Here is an 18,065-nt window from a genome sequence, read left to right as displayed (position 1 = left end):
GGGGTTTATCATAGTCTTTAGCGTTATTCTTGCTCAAATAACTAAATCTCCTCTTGAAAACTTAATATGAGCGACATAAAGGAAAGGAATCATTTACAATTGATAGCCAACAGCTCCCAGCAACTTCCACACTTTCTGTGTCTTGTGCTGTTTTCCTTTCCTGTAAGTTTTGTTTTCCTTGGAAGGATTAGGCTATGAAGCACACCTTTCTCCATCCTCAATCAAGCCAGTACTCATTCCTTAAGGAAGTCCTTAAGTGAATGAATAACGAATGACTGGATGGATGGATGGATGGATGGATGGATGGATGGATCACGCAGCCTTTTCTGTCCTAGCTCTTTTCTCTGTATTCTGCAGGCTCCTCTCTGCATCCTTATCTAGAGATTGCATAACAGCCAGGTCTCTCAGGCTACCTCACACCTGCCTCCTTGGGTTGGGCGCCAAAGTGTTAGGCTGGAGCAAGTCTGGGCTGCTCAGCCACAGTAGATCGCTCCGGGTCAGAACTAAAACCCGAAGTGGAGTAGCCAGAGCCACAGAACCCACGCAGACCAGCGCCAAACTGCTGCGCCCTCAGGAGCATGCTCAGTGCGCCTCCCTTCCCCGCGCCCCCAGCCCGCGCCCCGCTCTCGCGTTCACCCCCCGCACCGCACCCAGGCGCGCTCCCGGGCACCCCAGCCCGTCTTTGCTTCCGCACCCCTCCCCCGGGCCTCGGCTGGCGAGGACACGTCAGGGGACATAAATAAATAAATAATTCCATTCAGCGGATGACAGCGAGGCGAGGCGGCTGCAGCTGGGCGGGGGGACCGGGAGAGCAGCGGTGCGCACCGGGTGTCAGAGCCAGGTAAAGGCGGTGCTCCCAGGGAGGATGGGAGGAGGAGGAGGACGACGACGAGGCGGGAGGAGGGCGAGTGAGGTTACTCGGGGACCGCAGGTGGGTGTGGAGAAATGGCAGCCCAGTGGCGCTCCGAGTGCCGCGAGCCCTTATATAGACAAAAATCCCGAAGATGAGCAGGCTAGAGCTCCGACGGGAACTTCAGGGTCCCCGAGGTTCGGGGATTCAGAGATCGCAGAGTGGAGGCCACCATCTGCTGGCGCTGCTCCTGTAGGCTGTGGGCGCCTCTCCTGGGCACTGTTGAACATTGGGCAGGCACTGCCAGGCGAATATCCCTGAACTGCTCGCCAGCATCTCCCCGGACCCACAGCATCTGGGGTGGTGTCCTTCAAGTGGGTGTGGATGGGTGGGGAAGTGCATGGAGGGAATGGTTGCCCTTTCAGCAGAAGATCCGCGCCCGCGGAGAAGGAGAAGGGAAGGTGTTCTGTTTCGGTCCCGGGAAACCTGGGGGGAGACCGCTGGGCTGATGCAGGAGAAGTTTGTGGCCTGGCCTAAAGGTTAGACTGTCTTCCAGGGACCTGAGAAGGGCCGGTGCCACTCTGTGGTCCTCTGGGCTTCCTGGGCTACTTCATCACGCTGGGGACACCAGTCTCGGCCAGGTAGCACACAGGTGGTTGTGAGCTTCAGCCAGCTGGCTTCTGCATCCTTTTCTTCTTCCACTAGCTAAGAGGTCTGCAGATCACTTTGGGAGGGGCAGTAGTGCTCTAGGTCTCTCTCACTTCCTGGCTGGACCACTCTGGGGGAATTACACACACACACACACACACACACACACACACACACACACACACACCCCACACACACACCCCCCCCCCCCACACACACACACCAATTTCTCTGCAAGTGTTTCTTTAACTCACTTTTGGTGGAGAAATAAGACAGGGCCACATTAAACTGTGAGGTGGCAATACAAAAGCAGTACAAAAAATCCATGTCTTCCTCCTCAAACCAAAAGTAGATGCAGTGAAGGAATAAAAATAGCAGGAGCGATGCGCACGACTCTGAAAAGCTCGGCAAGAGGAAACCGTGGGCACAAATGCTTTTTTTGGGCACTCCAGGCTTCATGGCTGAACCCAGTCAGCTAGGACAGGCAGACTTTCAAAGCCTTCCCAGGTTCACTTGACCGTGCTCTGTCACCCAAACCACAGGATGGTGTGCAAACAGAGAAGGCAAGAGGAAAATCAGAGTTGGGCGTGGGCCGCAGAAGGCAGACAAGTGTTGAATAAATTAAGGCATATGAAGACAGTAAGGCAATCCTAACCCAATGTTCTGCTTTTAAGCCCATCTACACCGGAGGGTATCCGAATAATTTTAGTGATGGGGGAGGGGCGTGGCAGAGAGCCGCTAGCTCAGCGTGCGCAGCAACAACTCATAAAGTAAGAAACGCGGGAAGCAAACTGTAGGGGAGCAGCCGAGGACTCAACTCCGAGCTCTATTATTGTGCAGTGCCCCCTTCCACGTTTTATTCTTTACTTTTATTTTGAAGCAAAGTCTTGTTAAACTAGCAAGGCTGGATTCTGTGTAGCTCAGGGAGACTTTGCATTGGCCCTCCTCCCTGGGAACAGGGGTCAGAGGCAAGTGCCACGGCTCTGAAGCAATCTGCCACGTTACTAATGTTTTCTCATGCACAAATCAGTACACATTCCTACAATGCCCAGTTTGTCTCTAGACACACACATTTCGTCTATAACATCAGCCGTGTACTTTAGCCTTCCAACAGGGAGGGAGGGCAGAGTGACCTCTACCTGTCTCTAGATGGTGCTTTTGACTCCATACTCATTCATCAAACACTCTGGAGAGACACATAGGACAGAAGGAGACAAAATACAGAGTAAGACCCACAGACCACAATGGTTTCTGTATTCTTGTAAGGTGCAGTATATTATTTGTAAATTTGTCTTCATTTTCTTTCTTTATCTACAAAATGAGATTGGTTGTACCCATTCTGAAGCACCATTGTGGAAAATAAACTATGACAAACCCTCAGAACATATGTTAGCTAATTTTTGACTCCCCAGCCTCATTCATTTCAGTCATCCTTCTAGGGTTACTATGATGTGGTCTCAAGAAATTCACATTCTGAGAAACACACACACACACACACACACACTCACATACACAAACACACACACAAATACAAACACACACAAAAAGCAGGAGGTTCTAGTTATCTAATCTTTCTCAGCACCACTTGTCTTTCAGTTTTTTCCACTTCCTTTTGTCCTCTATAAATGAGACCTCTATCCCAGTTAATCCAAACAGACTTTAGCCACTGTGAAAAGGTTTTGTCAGATCTGCCAAAAGGCACCTTTTGGAAGTGGTGTACCTCAGGGAACCTAGGCGCTTGGCTCTGTACTCTTGCTCATTGTGAGTGATCCTGTATGAATTGGTAATAGAAAGACTCCTCCTTCAGGAGTCCCTCCCTCAGACTGTCTTTGCCAATGAATTGATTGCCCCCCTTTGAGGAAAGATATTGAGTTGTAGTTTCTTTATATTATTAGATGAGAGTCATTTACACATTCCTGGAAGCTGAGAAGTGTAGTATCCTTAGTGTCTTTAGGATGCTGACTATCTTGAGGCATCCTGCTACTCTTTCCTACCAACATAAGAACTTTATAGGGTAGATTTGTGTACACTTATATTTACAGGCTCAGGGCTTACTCTATTGGCCTAGCTAGTGCCTTAGTATGAGGTGTTGTCGCTCTCACACAACATCTGATACTGTATAGCAAACTAAAAAACCAAAAAGGCTGATTTGCCTGGTGATAGCAAACTTCACGGTCCTGGCATGTTCTTAGAATCTCCTGGTAACGTGATAACACGCTAATGTAGTTGAGTAAACAGGTATATGCAAATGTGGCCAAACTTGTGGGGTGGTCCTCAGTTTTAATGAACTGCTCCCCACTGACTTCACTAATCTCATCAGAAGCTCTTAGCGCAACACCATTCCGCAAGAAGTTCAGGGCTCCTCATGAGATTTGCTGGGGACAAACCAGATTGAAGCCGTAGCAAGTATTCTGTGAGAGAGCTGGGACAAACAGCTTCCTGATCTCTAGGTCCTGTGTAATACCAAATTGTCTTGCATGAAGTTAACCAAGGGCAAACACTTCTTTCTGTTGTGTTCATCGGTGCATGGCACGTGGCAGTTCTGAAAGAGAAATTATAGAAAGAATGAAGTCACAAGCAACAGAATCAGACTGACATGAGGTGAAGAGGAAGGAAAACTACACAGAGTAGGGCTCTGACCCTCCTCTGTCTCCAGCACTGACTCACGAAGGGACTACCATGGGGATTCTGCCCTCCAAGACAGGAAAGCCATAACCCTTTGGAGGAGCTCTTAGCCTCATGGCCCCTTCAGCCATCGAGTCTGTAAGATGTAGTTGTGTGAATTAGAGAAGTCTTTTCTCTTGGATGGTGAATTAGCAAATGGGGCACACATACCTTAAATATCAGTGCGAAACCCACTCAAAGCCACTCAACACACACACACACACCAAAGACTCCCTCATGGACTCTGGGTTTAAGTTGATCCTAAGAGAGAGGTTAGCTTTGTAGCCAGGTAAGAGTTGAACTTGTTCGATACTCTCAAACAGGGAAGAAGATGCTGAATGTAACAAGTGTCAGGTGTCCTAAGTCAGACCTGAAAACTGTCAAGGACACAACAACCAGGGAAGACTTCCTCACACCTCCCTCCCTTTCCCACTGTTGTTGTGGTTTGCCCTGGAGTTACTGTATTTTGATGCTAATTCCACTGCCCCAAGGACAGCTGTCTAGTCACATGCTCAGAACTCAGGTGACTTCACCAGAACCACCTCCCCACTGAATTTGTAAAGTACAGGTGAGGGGCAGGTACAGGATAGAAGGAGGCCTGTCATTGGAGGAGAAGGAAGGATGGGCAGGAGAGAAGTTGGAAGGACGAGGAAAGGGAGAGAAAGGAGAGAGAGAGAGAGACGGAGAGAGAGGGTGGCAGGTGATGTTAAGATTCTGCTCTGTGTATTTACAGGTTGTTATTAATGTTCTTAAATGTTATTAAAGATGGATGGTACTGGGCTTTGTATGTTTAAGTGGGCAATTATTTCTTATCAATTGGGTCAAAGATTATTGTGTTGTGTGTTCTTTAATGTGTAGATTTAAGTAATGTAATGGAGTGTGGGGTGACTGGTCTGGGCTGCCGTGGAGTTGGGATGTGTTTCCGCCAAGATATCTAGCAGATATCTTGGGGCACTGAGGTGTAGACCCAGCGGGGTAAAAGACCAACATTACCGTTTTATTTTTATATTTTTACAACAACACACTGTGCCTCTGACTTACTTCAGTGGTTAAGGACCCTCCTGGTTTCCATGTCTTGACCTCAGCTGTCTTCACCAGAACTTTCTTGAGATTGACCCAGGAGTCTCTTCAGTGAGATATTCCATTTTACCATAAGCTATATTTATTAGAGAAATCATGTGTTTTTCTGGGCTTCATGGTCTTGGGAATGGAGATCAAATATCTGACTCATCTGGGATGAGAGCAGAGATCAAGGCAAGGGCTCAGAAGACTGGCCAGCCTGTATTGTGATTTTTCCGCCCTGCTTTTATCCAGTTCGGACTAGTTGTTAAATCTCTTCCAATCTTGGTTCCTTCTCTGTAAAGAGAAGATAAGAACACATTTCATATAGATTAGAAAGATTAAGTGGCATAGAGTTTAGAGCTAACACATGCATAGAAATAATTTAAGGCATTGTAGCTAGCCAATATTAATATTGGCCTTAGGGCTTTAAAGGTTATTTCCAACTTCACTGGCCTGTTTATCTTAACAGATTGGAAAAGCCAGCTAGATGACATATTGGTGGTGCATAATTAAACCTTGAATAGGCTCATTTATTTGGCGCCCTGTTTTGTGGCAGGCCTTCTCAAAACTGTTTGGATCAGCCAGGTATTCAAGTCCATCACCGTGACTGCGGTTCTTGGGAGGGAGAGTCAGACCAGCCAAGAGTGCAGGCCCAGTTTCCATTGCGCAATGGTTTTGAGGGCCATCCTGGGCCACATGAGACACTTCTATAACGAAAACGAAACAAATCAGACCCTAAATCACCCAGCCAACCAGAAATCAGCCAATGAACCAACTAACTAAAGAGTCAAAGAGAGGGGAAAAACGTTGGTTCTGTGTGTCAGGAAAGGCATCGGGAAAGAACTCTGTCATGGTATTTATTGAGCAACAGAACATTTAAAAGTATTTCAGGGAAGGCATTATTTGCTCAGTTGGTCCCTTAAATGTTGGACTCTGAAGGCTAGTGGAAGATCCACTGATTGTAATGGAGCACCACAACCATTTGTAAAAGATAAATAGCAACAGCCCCACCCATACTTGAAACCAGCTGCTGTGTGTGTGTGTGTGTGCATGTGTGTGTGCATGTGTGTGTATGAATATATACATATGTACCTATACTATATATGTTTACATATGTATATATGAACTGAGAAAAACAAAAATATTAGAAAAGGAGCCGGGGAATGTGCCTTAGAATGCAAACAGCCTAGGGTTCCACTCCCGACATTATAAAAATGTAGAAATAGTTAATTACAAATTAAACACTGAGCTTAACAACCATAAAACCAGTCCAGGTAGGGCTGGACTAATTTATACTTGGGTTCACCAGAGACAGCCCCCATATGTGTGTAAATATCGGTGTTGCTAAATGATGCACATAGTTTGTAAATAGTTTTCCTGACCTAATAACAAGGCTCTTGCAAGCACTTCCATTAATATTCATTGAACTCCCTACAGAGTTTCTGAAAATCCCACAAAGCTTTTGAGTGACAGCTACACTGTGCCAAGGGAAAGTTTTTTCCTCCAGTTTTCTTTTCTGTTAAAGGTATTTATGAGTATTTCCATGGCAGTGTTCATGTAGTTTAACTGGCAGAAACCAGTTATTAATATTTGGCAGTATTTGTCATTATAATAGCTTTAGGTGGAAAGCATCTTAATTAAGCAGATACAAGTGAAATGTTTGCTTAGATAATGATTTATATAAAACAATGGTATTCCAAAGAAGATGTTTTAAATGCTTATTTTCCCACTAATAATACTGTAAAACCATATTAATCAATTTAACCAGATTCTGCTTAAAGCAGCTTACCTGGCACCATAGTGTATTGGTCAGCCTTATACTGCTCTTCTGGCCTACCTGAGGCAGTCAATTTGGAAATAAAATCTGTTCGTTTAACCCCCAGTCTTAAAGGATCACCTACCACCGGGACGGTGGGCATTTGTTTCTATTTAGTGAAGGTGACGATATAGTGGCATATTATGGTGGGAATGTCTAAAAGACAAAAGGGCCACACCTCAGAGTGGGGTTGGGATTCTGTAATCTTATGCTGGTATCCTCAGTTACTTAAGGGCATGGCCTTATCGTAAAGCTCCAAACAATTGGGCTGGGCTAGGGTTGTAGCTCAGTTGATAGAGTGTTTGGCTAGTAGAGGGCACAGCATCCTGGTCTCAGTTCTCAGCACTGGATTACCTGGATGAAGCAGTACATGTAGACATAACCCGAAATCTACCGTATGTAGCCCTGCCCTTCCCCCAAACTCTGGGGCTTAGAAATGACCACACTTGTGCTGGACAGCTCCCTAGGCAGGACTAAGGACACCTCCAGTATCCTGTAGCCTCTTTTCTTTCTTTTTAAAACTTATTTACTTTACATCCCCCCCACTCCCTTTCTCCTCTGATCAGGTGCTACCCCTCCACCCCCAGGTATCTCCCCATCCTGACACTTTTTGATTCTCTGCAAGGCTAGATAGGCACTTCCTCTCCCACTGAGGCCAGGCAAGCCAACCTAACTAGAAGGTAGTATCCCACAGACAGAAAAAAGCTTTTGGAATAGCCCCCTCTCTGAGGAGGCTGCTTCCTGTGACCAGGCAGAAATCCTGGTAGAGCAATTGTTACACTAACCCACCCACAAAACTGGCTTCCTCCTTCCTTCCTTCTTTCCTTCCTTCCTTCCTTCCTCTTTCTTTTTTCTTTCATTTGTTCTTTCTTCCTTCTTCCTCTTCCTTTCTTTTTTCCTTTCTTCTTCTTTCCTCTTCCGTCCCTCATTCTATCCTTCCTTCCTCCTTCTCCTCCTTCACTCACTCCTTCCTTCCTTCTTTCCTTTTCCTTCCTCCTTCCTTCCTTCTTTCCTTCCTTTCTTTTTCCTTCCCTTCTTCTTCCTCCTTTCTTCTTTCTTTCTTCCCTTCTTCCTTGCTTCTTCCTCCCTCCCTCCTTCCTCCCTCCATCCCTCCTCCCTCTCTCCTTCCTTCCTCCCTTATTTCCTCCTTCTTTCCTTCCTTCCTTCCTTCCTTTCTGTTTCCACAGTGCATTCACTGCTGCCACAGTAATCTAGACTTTTGAAAGACCTCCTTGCCTGTCATTTTTCTCACTGTCACTTTTTAAAGTTGTGGGTGATGTACATCTAAAATACACATGCTGTTAGATACTCTTCCTGCAGCAGACCACCTCACTGCAAATAAGTAGTGATAATATAGGCAATTCCCACTACCTGTATCCCCGCAGGATATAATTTGAAGCAGTGTTCTTGCCTCAGCTTTCACTGTCACCAAAGACAGACTGAACTAAATGTGTCCATGCCTTCCTCACTCAGACTCACTGTGTCCCACGCACCATGCCTTGGCCATGCTACCCGTTCCTTCTGAAAAGCTGTTTTGTTGTCTAGCATTTCTATTCCTGTATCAATTTTACCTTCAGAGATGAGCTTAGATTCTGCGTTCAAATTTTCTCCAACTCAGGAGAGGTCAGAGGCTTCTAACCTTTGGTGACACTGCTTTTCCAACGTCTTATTTGCTTTAAGTCTGTTGCCCTCGTACAAGACTTTTGTTCCTCAGCACACTGTGCTTTTCTGATGTCAGGGACAATGATGTGTAAGTTTATGTCTTCTTTGGCCATTTGGTGGATTGTGGGATGGCAGGGACTTTAGAGAGCACCCGAGTGTTTTCAGTGGCAGGCATGGCATACTTCAGCATCTCCAGTAAACCACACTCATTCCTTTCAAGGATACTTACGAAGGGAACCTATTTTTTTAAGGGTGGTTCCAATTATGACTAAATCCACTCTGTTCTTCCAAGGTGTTTATTCAGTTTTCAGGGACCAGTAAAACAAATCTCTTTCTTGGTTGAGTGAGCAACTATGTCCCTATGGTGACAGTTTATAAGCCTCGTGTTTCCTCTGTCTAGTTAACATTCTCCATTTCTCTGTTTGCTTCTCCTGTGATTTGGCTGGGCTTCATTTCATGAGCACTACATTCTTGAGCACAAGTTTAAGAAAGTCTAGAAGCACAGATGACTTGAGTGATAATGGTACTTATTTGAACAATTTGAACTGCTGTTCATGACATATTTAGCCATCAGTATAATCTTGTGAGGTGAATTAGGAAGGCCAGGAAGCAGGAAATCAAGGTATGCGTAGGGTCTACTTCTGAAAGCTCTGCTTTATGATCACAGAACTGAGCATTATTTTCTTTTGTCTGTGGCCTCAGGGGAGTGAATTAACAGGGGAAGAATCCACTGGGAGGGATGAAGGAAACTTCACTTTAAATTGTGATTTCAGTCGGAAATTAGGTGACTGTTCTGGCTGGTTTTGTGTCAGCTTGACACAAGGTGCAGTCATCAGAGAGGAAGGAGCCTCAATTGGGGAAATGCTTCCATTAGATCCAGCTGTAAGGCATTTTCTCAATTAATGATTGACGGGAGAGGGCCCAGCCCATTGTGCGTGATGTCATCCCTGGACTGGTGGTACTGGGCTCTATAAGAAAGCAAGCTGAATGTGGAGCATGTCCCCCTGACTCTGGACAGAGCCATGAGGCTGGTGAAAGACGTCTTCATTTCTGCAGCCGAGAGGGATGTGTACACTGGAGACGCCCTCAGGATCTGCATCGTGACCAAAGAGGGCATCAGGGAGGAGACTGTTCCCCTGTGGAAAGACTGATGTGGAGCCAGGGTTTGGAGCTGTGGCACGTTTGTTTTATTAAAAAGAAATGTAAAGGAAAAAAAAAGCAAGCTGAGCAAGTCAGGGGAAGCAAACCAGTAAGCAGCATGCTCCAGGGCCTCTGAATCAGTTTCTGCCTCTAGGATCTTGCCCTGTTGAGAGTTCCTGTCCTGACTTCCTTTGGTCATGAACATCTATGTGTAAGTGTAAACCATATAAACCCTTTCTTCCCTAACTTGGCTTTTTGGTCATGGTGTTTGGTTGCAGCAATAGAAACCCTAACCAAGACAGTAACCAATACAAATTTTGCCTTTTGTACATTAATGAGATAGATGAGATTGGGGATATAAGTGTGTACATGTGTGCGTGTGCATGTGTGTGTGTGTGTGTATGTGTGTGTGTGTGTATGTGTGTGTGTGTGTGTATGTACGCATATGTGTAATAACAGGGCTTAGAGACATGAGACCAATGAAGTTGTTAGGGAAAATATGATAGATAACTTATGAATAAAGATAGGTTTTTTGTGTATGTGTGTGTCAGATGGATTATTGTACTTTATCCGTGATTTCTGAAACCTTTAGAAGTGCTGTTTTTACTCTTATGTCATACCTGAGATAATTCATTCGTGGGGTGGAACACTTCGCTACAGTTACATATCTTCTTGGAGGAGCTCTCTAGATTTAGACTGTTAATCTCAAAATGTATCTATTAGCATTTACAAGCATTCTGTGCTCCGATGGTTTTTAAGACAATTTGGAAGCAAACAGCCCTTAAGAAATGTTTAAAACAAGAGACCAGCAATGGACGTCTAGTAAGTTGGGCTCTCATCACACGGTTATCAAGGAAGGTAAGATTCTCTTGTTATTTGGAGGGGGTATTTTGATCTGGAGAGATGATTCAGGGCTTAAGAGCACTTGGTGCTTTTTCAGAGGACCTGGGTTAGCTTCCTGGCACCACTTAGAAGCTCACAACTGCCTGTAACTCCAGATTCAGGGTTTGACACTCTCTCCTGACCTCTGTGGGCATTTCCTGAATGCAGTGCTTATACATATGCTCAGGAGCTCGAGTGTGCATGTGCACACACACACACACACACACACACACACACACTCACACACACACGTTAGTAAATATCAAAAAATATTAAAGGGAGCATTTGAAGGAAGGGTAAGGAACTTAATGATATCCTAACATATTAGAGCTTACGGAAGAAAGGAAGTGAAGGACCATTATGACCTGACAGTAATACCAGACTCTCAGTTCCCTCATAAGGGATGGCAGTAGCCAAGGAGGCCCTAGGCCCTTTTCTGGTGGGTTCCAGCAGATGTCTGAACACAGTAGAGAGAGTTTTTGGCACATTTAAAGTCAGAGATCTTTTACCCCCATACCGTGTTCTCCTGAATACAACTGTAGATTTTCAGTGACGGATGTGAATAAAGTTGGTAATACTTTCTCAGTGGATTCTCGTATGAGTAATTAAAATGCCCAAAAGAGAAACAGTTATGTCTCTGAGGCAAGCTGTTCATAAGTCTAGAACATGTCTCTCAGTAATCTGTCAGGCAAGCTGATGGAAATCTAGAACTCGACTCTCTGTGGTCTGTCTTGTGCTGTGGCCTTCTCTTTCAGGGTTACACCATTTTCTCTTGGATCAGAGGCTGGGAGTGAACACATAGATCTCCACTGATTTTGACTTAGCCACGACTAAGCATTTGAATAAAATCTATCTATCAACACTCAGAGCCCCGCTTGCTCATCTTCAGAAGTCAGGGAAGCCCATTTCTTGGTTTGTTAAAGAAGTGAGTAATATCTTTAACAATGAACAATTGATTTAATCATTTAATTTCAGTTCTATTATTTTTTGGTGTGTCTTCATGAAGAACTTGCTTTGTCATGAAGAATTTTGTTCTTTACATAACCATTTGTGAGTTTTAGCACAGCAGTTTATAGCCTAAGCCAAAGAGAGAGCTCACGATTGAAACAACATATGAATTCCCAATAACAGGCATCTTTCCGATGTGTGAAAACTTCTGGTTTAGGGAGCATAGAGCAGGATACTCAGCTATGAATATCAATGCTGCCAAAAACCAATAAAACAATAAAAATTCAGGGTGAAGTTTCCACTTAGCATCAGAGTTCGTAGTCACATTTGGATATCTCATGGAACAATGAGAGGAGAATTTCTTAGTCTCTATCCAGATAGATGTCATTGTGCATAGCACATTTAAAAGCTACCACAAAGAGGAAGAGAATTGTAGCACCATAACTTATAGCTGTTCACATCAGAGTTTAACATATATAACAGGATCATCGACATCAGATTAGTAGCCTCTATGTGTCTGCTCCCTTCTCATCCCCATTACCATGTAAGGCAGATTGTACACATGTATTACATGTGTGTACAGGTAGGGGGAATAGTACTCAGCAAGATGAGATACCCATCAGAGTGCCCGAGAGTCACTACCTCAGCAGATATTCCAGGGCAGGGAAGATGCTAATGGCATGCTGACTCTCCTCCCATGTCTGAAATCAGTGCAATCCAGTGAATTACTAAGGGTTCTAGGTGAAGTCATTTTCAATGAGGTCTGGGGAAGTGAGTCCTCTTCTAGCCCCATCTCTCCCATGATACTATAATTTCCGAAACATTATGTTCACCAATTATGAATAAAATCTAAAGTAGAATTAACTGTTAAAATGAATGGCAGAGAACGTATCTGTCCTGAGCAGTAGATGACAAATTATACCTTTGGGGATAAGTCCAGTGTGTCATCTGTTGTCTGTAAGGCAGCCACACCAGTGTGCTTCCAGATGTTCTAGACCACTCCATCTACCAGGAACATTTGCATAGCCATGAATCAACTTCTGAAGTCTTAGAAGAAAGGTGTTTGTCCTAGAACTTCAGAAAGAGATATATAAGTCTAGGGATGGAGGTGTCAGGTGCTAGTGAAGCTAAGAGATATTCTATAGCACGGCTTTCTGTCATGGACTCTGCTCACACTCCCAACAACCCAGTGAAGTCATGGCTCAACAAACTGTAACCCAACAGCCAGATTCATATGTTAAATACTCAATGTACAATACATCCACACAATTAACTTACAACCAATTGATAAGAATAGAAACCACCCATCTAGATAAGATATAATTTGCTCATCTAGACACATAAAATCCTGTACACATCCATCCCTTAAAAATAGTCATAACAACCTGCAAATGTGCAGGAAGAAATCTTAATATCTGCCTCCATGTTCTCTCAGCTGGTCTCTCCCCTCGCTCTGGTCTCCTCTCCCTCTCTAAAACTTTACTCCCATTCACCCTTCCTTCTCATCCAATGACAGGCCTTGTCCTATCCTGTACCTGCCTTCACCTGCATAATGATATCAACCTACATCTAACCTCATTGAAAAATACAATAGCTCAGTGAGGTGGAGGTCCTTGTCACTATTCTACAGAATGAAGCACTGGGCAAGCAATAGAAAGAAAGCATTGGCACAGATCTACAATCTAGTAGGGAGGTCTTCTCATAGAGCATGGCCAGGAAACAAATGACAGTGTTTTGTGGTTATGATACAGATTGGAACACTCTTTCAGAATTTTTTTAAAAAGATGATTATTCTAATTCATTTCTTCCAGACACTCAATTCTTTTCTAGATGAAGCATTGCATTATGTATTAAGATTTTAAGTCAGCTTGTAAGTCTGATGCTTCTGCAAATTTTTATTGAAAATACTGGCTTTTAAGGAATGAGTTCTCTGGTTTCTTGTTTGTTTTGTTCTGTTTTTCTGCCTTGGTTATTCTTTATAGTTCCCTATCTCAGGACTTTGCCTCTTGACATCTGAGTATTTGTATTTTCTTCTTTCTTCCTCTTCTATGCGGTGTAGTAACCCTTCCTAATAGTCATGTAGGTTCCACTTAACTATTGTGTGTCACTAAAGTGCCTGATGTATTTCCTAAAGCAAGAGCTGCTTTCAGAGGAAAATGAAGGAATCAATGAGACTTGCTGCCAGTGTTCCCTGCATATCCACAGGGGACGCATTTCCAGACCCCAGTAGATGCTTTAAACCAACAGTAGTATTGATCAGTGTTTCCTCTACCTACATTTCTCATATAATTTTTTTGCCTTGTCACCTCTAATAAGCTCTTTGTGGCTCCTCTTTGGTGTCCTATAAACCACCAGCACCACTTCTCCTGCATGCCTGAGCATTATTCAGCCCCGTTAATGTTAGTTGAATGCTATCTGTACTCTGGACTACTCACTGCCCCACCCTGCTGCCCTTGGGGATTGGAGGTGAGGTGGCATGGGCTCCATGACACAGACTCCAGGAGCAGGTGAGAACAAGCAAGTAGCAAGCTAATCTGAATGCAGCAGTAAGCTCCTTTAATATCCTCCACCCGTGCTCCATTGGTCCCCAGAATGCATCTCTTGTAAACAGTAGTTTCCAATCGACTGACATTGTCTACATCAGCAATCCTCAGTCTCTCAGGCAGTCCTCAGTTAGGTCCTCCTGCAGGAGATGCTTTTGTGGTTGCATGGCCCCCAGTGTTTACGTAGAGGTTGCACTGCCATTACCGCTTCAGTTGAACATACTCACTCTAATGCCACCATAGCAACAAGTAGCAGATACCTTGTGGATACACTAGACCAAGATACTCTGTGTCCTGGGCTACAGGATTTCATCAGGCCTCTTGGAACGATATCCAGTTCCAAAGGCCCGAATTTCTGGAATTTTGCCTTTATTACTTTCAGATTGCACTTGCTCAATAGAAACTGAAACTTTGGAGTCTAAAACTGGATAGAAGTCTACCCTAGTAGATCCCCTCCCCCTTTCTCCCTGAACTTAAAGAGGCAGATGTCACAAAACCATTAACATCTCTTTATTAGATATGACAAAATAATCCGGAGATCTAGAGACAGAATGAGCGACTTGGAGGAAGCCGTAAGGAGCCTAAGAAAATGCTAGTGTGTTGTCCCCTGTGGGACACATTAGCATCTCTGTGGAGAGTAATCTGGCCACTGTGCTGTGAGGAAAACATTAATTAGACACAATAATGATCTGCCAAGGAGGACATGCAGATATCAGATCTGAGGCTCACATAGCGATCACTTCCTGTGTCATCAGTTTTCAAGTAACACATACCACTAAATGAGAAAAAGAACCCACTAAGGAAGGGTCTGAGTATTTATTGTCTTTATAGCCTGGTTGGTAATAACATCAATTGATTAGCCCATCTTAGTAAGCACCTGGAGGTCTTGTCTGTGTTTGTTTCCTAGGGTTCCCCACAAGGGGCGGGCATACTTCTAAAAACATTTAATCTGTTTAGAAATGTGATCATAACTAGTACACTAATATTTATTAATCATAACTGTTTGCTAAGATACACCAATATTTATGATGACATTTCAAACATACACATGTGTTTTAAGTTTCATTTTTTTTAAAGAGTGAATGTCCTATTCATCATTTTTTAGTCTTAAACTATTTTACATTGTTTTAGTAATCCTCTTTTCTTTTAGGCCTTGCCTCCCTGATACATACTCAGAAGATAGTGAGTTATAGTCCACAACAGTTAATGATTTTTGTGTGTAAGTGTGTGAGTGTATGTTTGGAGTGTGTACATATGGAGTACAAGCACAAAGGCCAGAGGAGGATGTCACATGTCCTGTTATTCTCTACCTTATTCCTCTGAGACAGGAACACTCATTGACCATGGAAATGGAGCCATGCTGGCGGCCAGAAAGCCCCAGTGATTCTTGTCTTCTCTCCAGGAAGCGCTGAGGTCAGAGGTGCTCCTGAATCACAAGGTGTAACTTTTCAGTACTCTCTTGGTGTCTGAAAGTTTTCAAAACGATCTACACTTAGATTTTTAGAAGTAGAAAGCGAGAAAGAGAAGCTGGTTAACAAATTTGATGCTGTGTGTAAGCCAAAGTTTGGGGAATGGGGCTTTTATCTGTAACCTCACATAACTCTGCTCGTCTTCTGGCACTAACAATGACTCTGTTTGTTGTTAGTACAATCCAGTCATGGAATGTGTTAAAGAAACACCCAGGCGAGTTGTAACCCCATCCTCCACTCATCCCGTCTTCTGTGTTCATCTGTCCTGTAGGATCGGCTACCCCTTCTTTGTCCATGTGCCATAGTAGAAAATTGGGGGCATTGTAAAAGAGGAATCACCTGCCTCATGGGCCTCTGAGTATTCCTGTGCAGTTGACTGAACTGTTCACTGATGCACAAAGACCCATCTTGACTCTGGTTGGGACTATTCCTGGACAGGGGAATCTTCCTGGGTGGTCATGTAGAAGGTCAGCTGATCCTGACTGTGGGTGCAGGTTGACCCTCTGCATGAGGCCCTTGCAGCTGCTACCATGACTGTACAAATCCACTCCTGGTCTCAGCTTGCCAAAGTTAAGTTCTGATATGGACAAAGAAGTTTGTATAAATGATAATATTTTCATAAACCCTTCTGTACTCAAAAAATAAAATAAAAATAAAGCATATCTGCTTCCCCAAAAGCTTCCTTAATGCCAGATAGTCACAGAGGAGACCTGGTGGGTCCTGTTCCTGCCCCATTGTGCAGCCTGACCCTGCTCCTACACTGACTTGACTCAGTGAGTTCTTGGCATTAACTCTAGCCAAGTGCCGGTGACAGTTCTCTGAAATGCCCTTCAGTTTTGCTGAAAGGGGAAACTACATATAGCAGTCACCAGTAGCTAATAGCTTCAAGAAGGCAGACCTACAAAGAAAATCATAAAGGACACGCAACAGCATGGTGCCTAAAGTTGCTGGTTTGTGACTTTGCCACCTCAGGTCTCTAACCTTTAGGTATAAATAAAGCAGACATTTTCATTGTGCCATTTTTCACCGGGTGTGTAGTAGAAAAATTCGGGGTACTTGTTGTTTACTGGGCACAGAAGCACCTTGATGAGACCTTCATAGTGTCACTATGAGGATTTTTTTCTCTTTGCTTCTAAAACAAACACTTTATCATTATCTTGAGCAAAACCGAATAGAATCAGATAACCAAAACTATGAAAAATCATTTCAATACCTACATTCTGGGTGGGCAACTGAAATAGTCTAAATCTGCATCTGTTTCCCATATGCTCCTTCCCCTCAATTTATTCCAAAACTGATGGACACGTTGCTCTGCCTTGATGGAAAACATGCCTCAGATATTCCTTATGAATATAACGAATGCACATTAGTTGAATTTTGTTTTATTTGACAGTCGTTTTGGAGCATAGCCCAGTGTAAATGGAAGACTCTGCTAGTTTGACTGCTTAGCTATTCAGTTCTCTCTGTTTGGCTGACTGTGCGAGCCTCACGAAGGGATGCTTAGAAGTGGGATGAAGAAGGACAACAGGACTCCCTTTATGCTGGAGAAAAGTAGAGCTTGCACCAAATAGTCTCTGCATTCCTAGAGGCAGGGCATTGCTCAGATTGCATCCTTCCTTCCACCACCCATTTCTTAGAAGGATGTTTCTGTCCCGTCCATTGCTTAAAGATAAACAGAACTCACTTCTACTAAGGCCTAACAGAAGGTTTTGGCACTTCAGCCAATTAAGAACAATATTCTGCCTAAGAATTTATTTAAGACCTTGTAAGTTCCTATTTTTATCAGTCATGGTACAAAGGCATTATTTGGCTCCAGGGCTGATTTAGTTGACAACTGATCTACAATTTTGAATGAATAGTACTTTGGGTTAATATCGTGGTATGAAGACAAAACCACTTCAGTGTGTGATTGTTATCCTTAGGCTTGTTTCTCTATTAAATGGAGAATAAGTGTTTAACATCTATGTATTATAAGTTTACTCAGAACCTCTAGTCTTATGAATTCAGCTATATCATTAAATAATTTCTTGCTTGGGACATCTGTACAGACATTTACAGTGTTTTATGAGATATGTCCCTTCCATGTCACCCCTCACCTTTCATATTTTCATCAAATGCCACTTGGTAAGAGTAGTACTTAATTCATCTACAGTTTAAAGATTTCCAAATTTGCGTGTGTGCACGTGCACGTGTGTTTTATAGAACACCATTCAGATCGGAGCTTCTTCAACCTTTTGCCCTTGTGACTTTTCATCCTGGAATATTTTTATGCAGCCCTGGATACTTAAGTTTATAAATTAGTTATGGAGGCACAGATTTACTAATAAGTCATTTATTAATGTGAAAACAAAATCTCACGCTAACAGAATTCATGTTTGCTT

At 43.7% G+C, this 18,065-nt stretch overlaps 1 protein-coding gene across 26 annotated transcripts in view; it reads left to right on the top strand.

Moving 5' to 3' along the window:
* The first annotated feature begins 755 nt into the window (after positions 1-755).
* Slc16a7 (solute carrier family 16 member 7) overlaps positions 756-18,065 on the top strand; it is a 167,706-nt gene continuing 150,396 nt past the window's right edge. For 20 of the 26 annotated variants that reach the window (XM_087556067.1, XM_087556070.1, XM_087556076.1 and 17 more), the window contains 1 exon segment: positions 756-841. The gene's annotated coding sequence lies outside the window, so the exon portion shown is untranslated. 26 annotated transcript variants of the gene reach the window in all.

This window comes from Rattus norvegicus, chromosome 7, assembly GCF_021556685.1.
Source record: "Rattus norvegicus strain SHRSP/BbbUtx chromosome 7, alternate assembly SHRSP_T2T, whole genome shotgun sequence".
NCBI lineage: Eukaryota > Metazoa > Chordata > Mammalia > Rodentia > Muridae > Rattus > Rattus norvegicus.
Note: the sequence above shows the minus strand (reverse complement) of the source record. Positions and strands in the feature narration are given on the sequence as shown.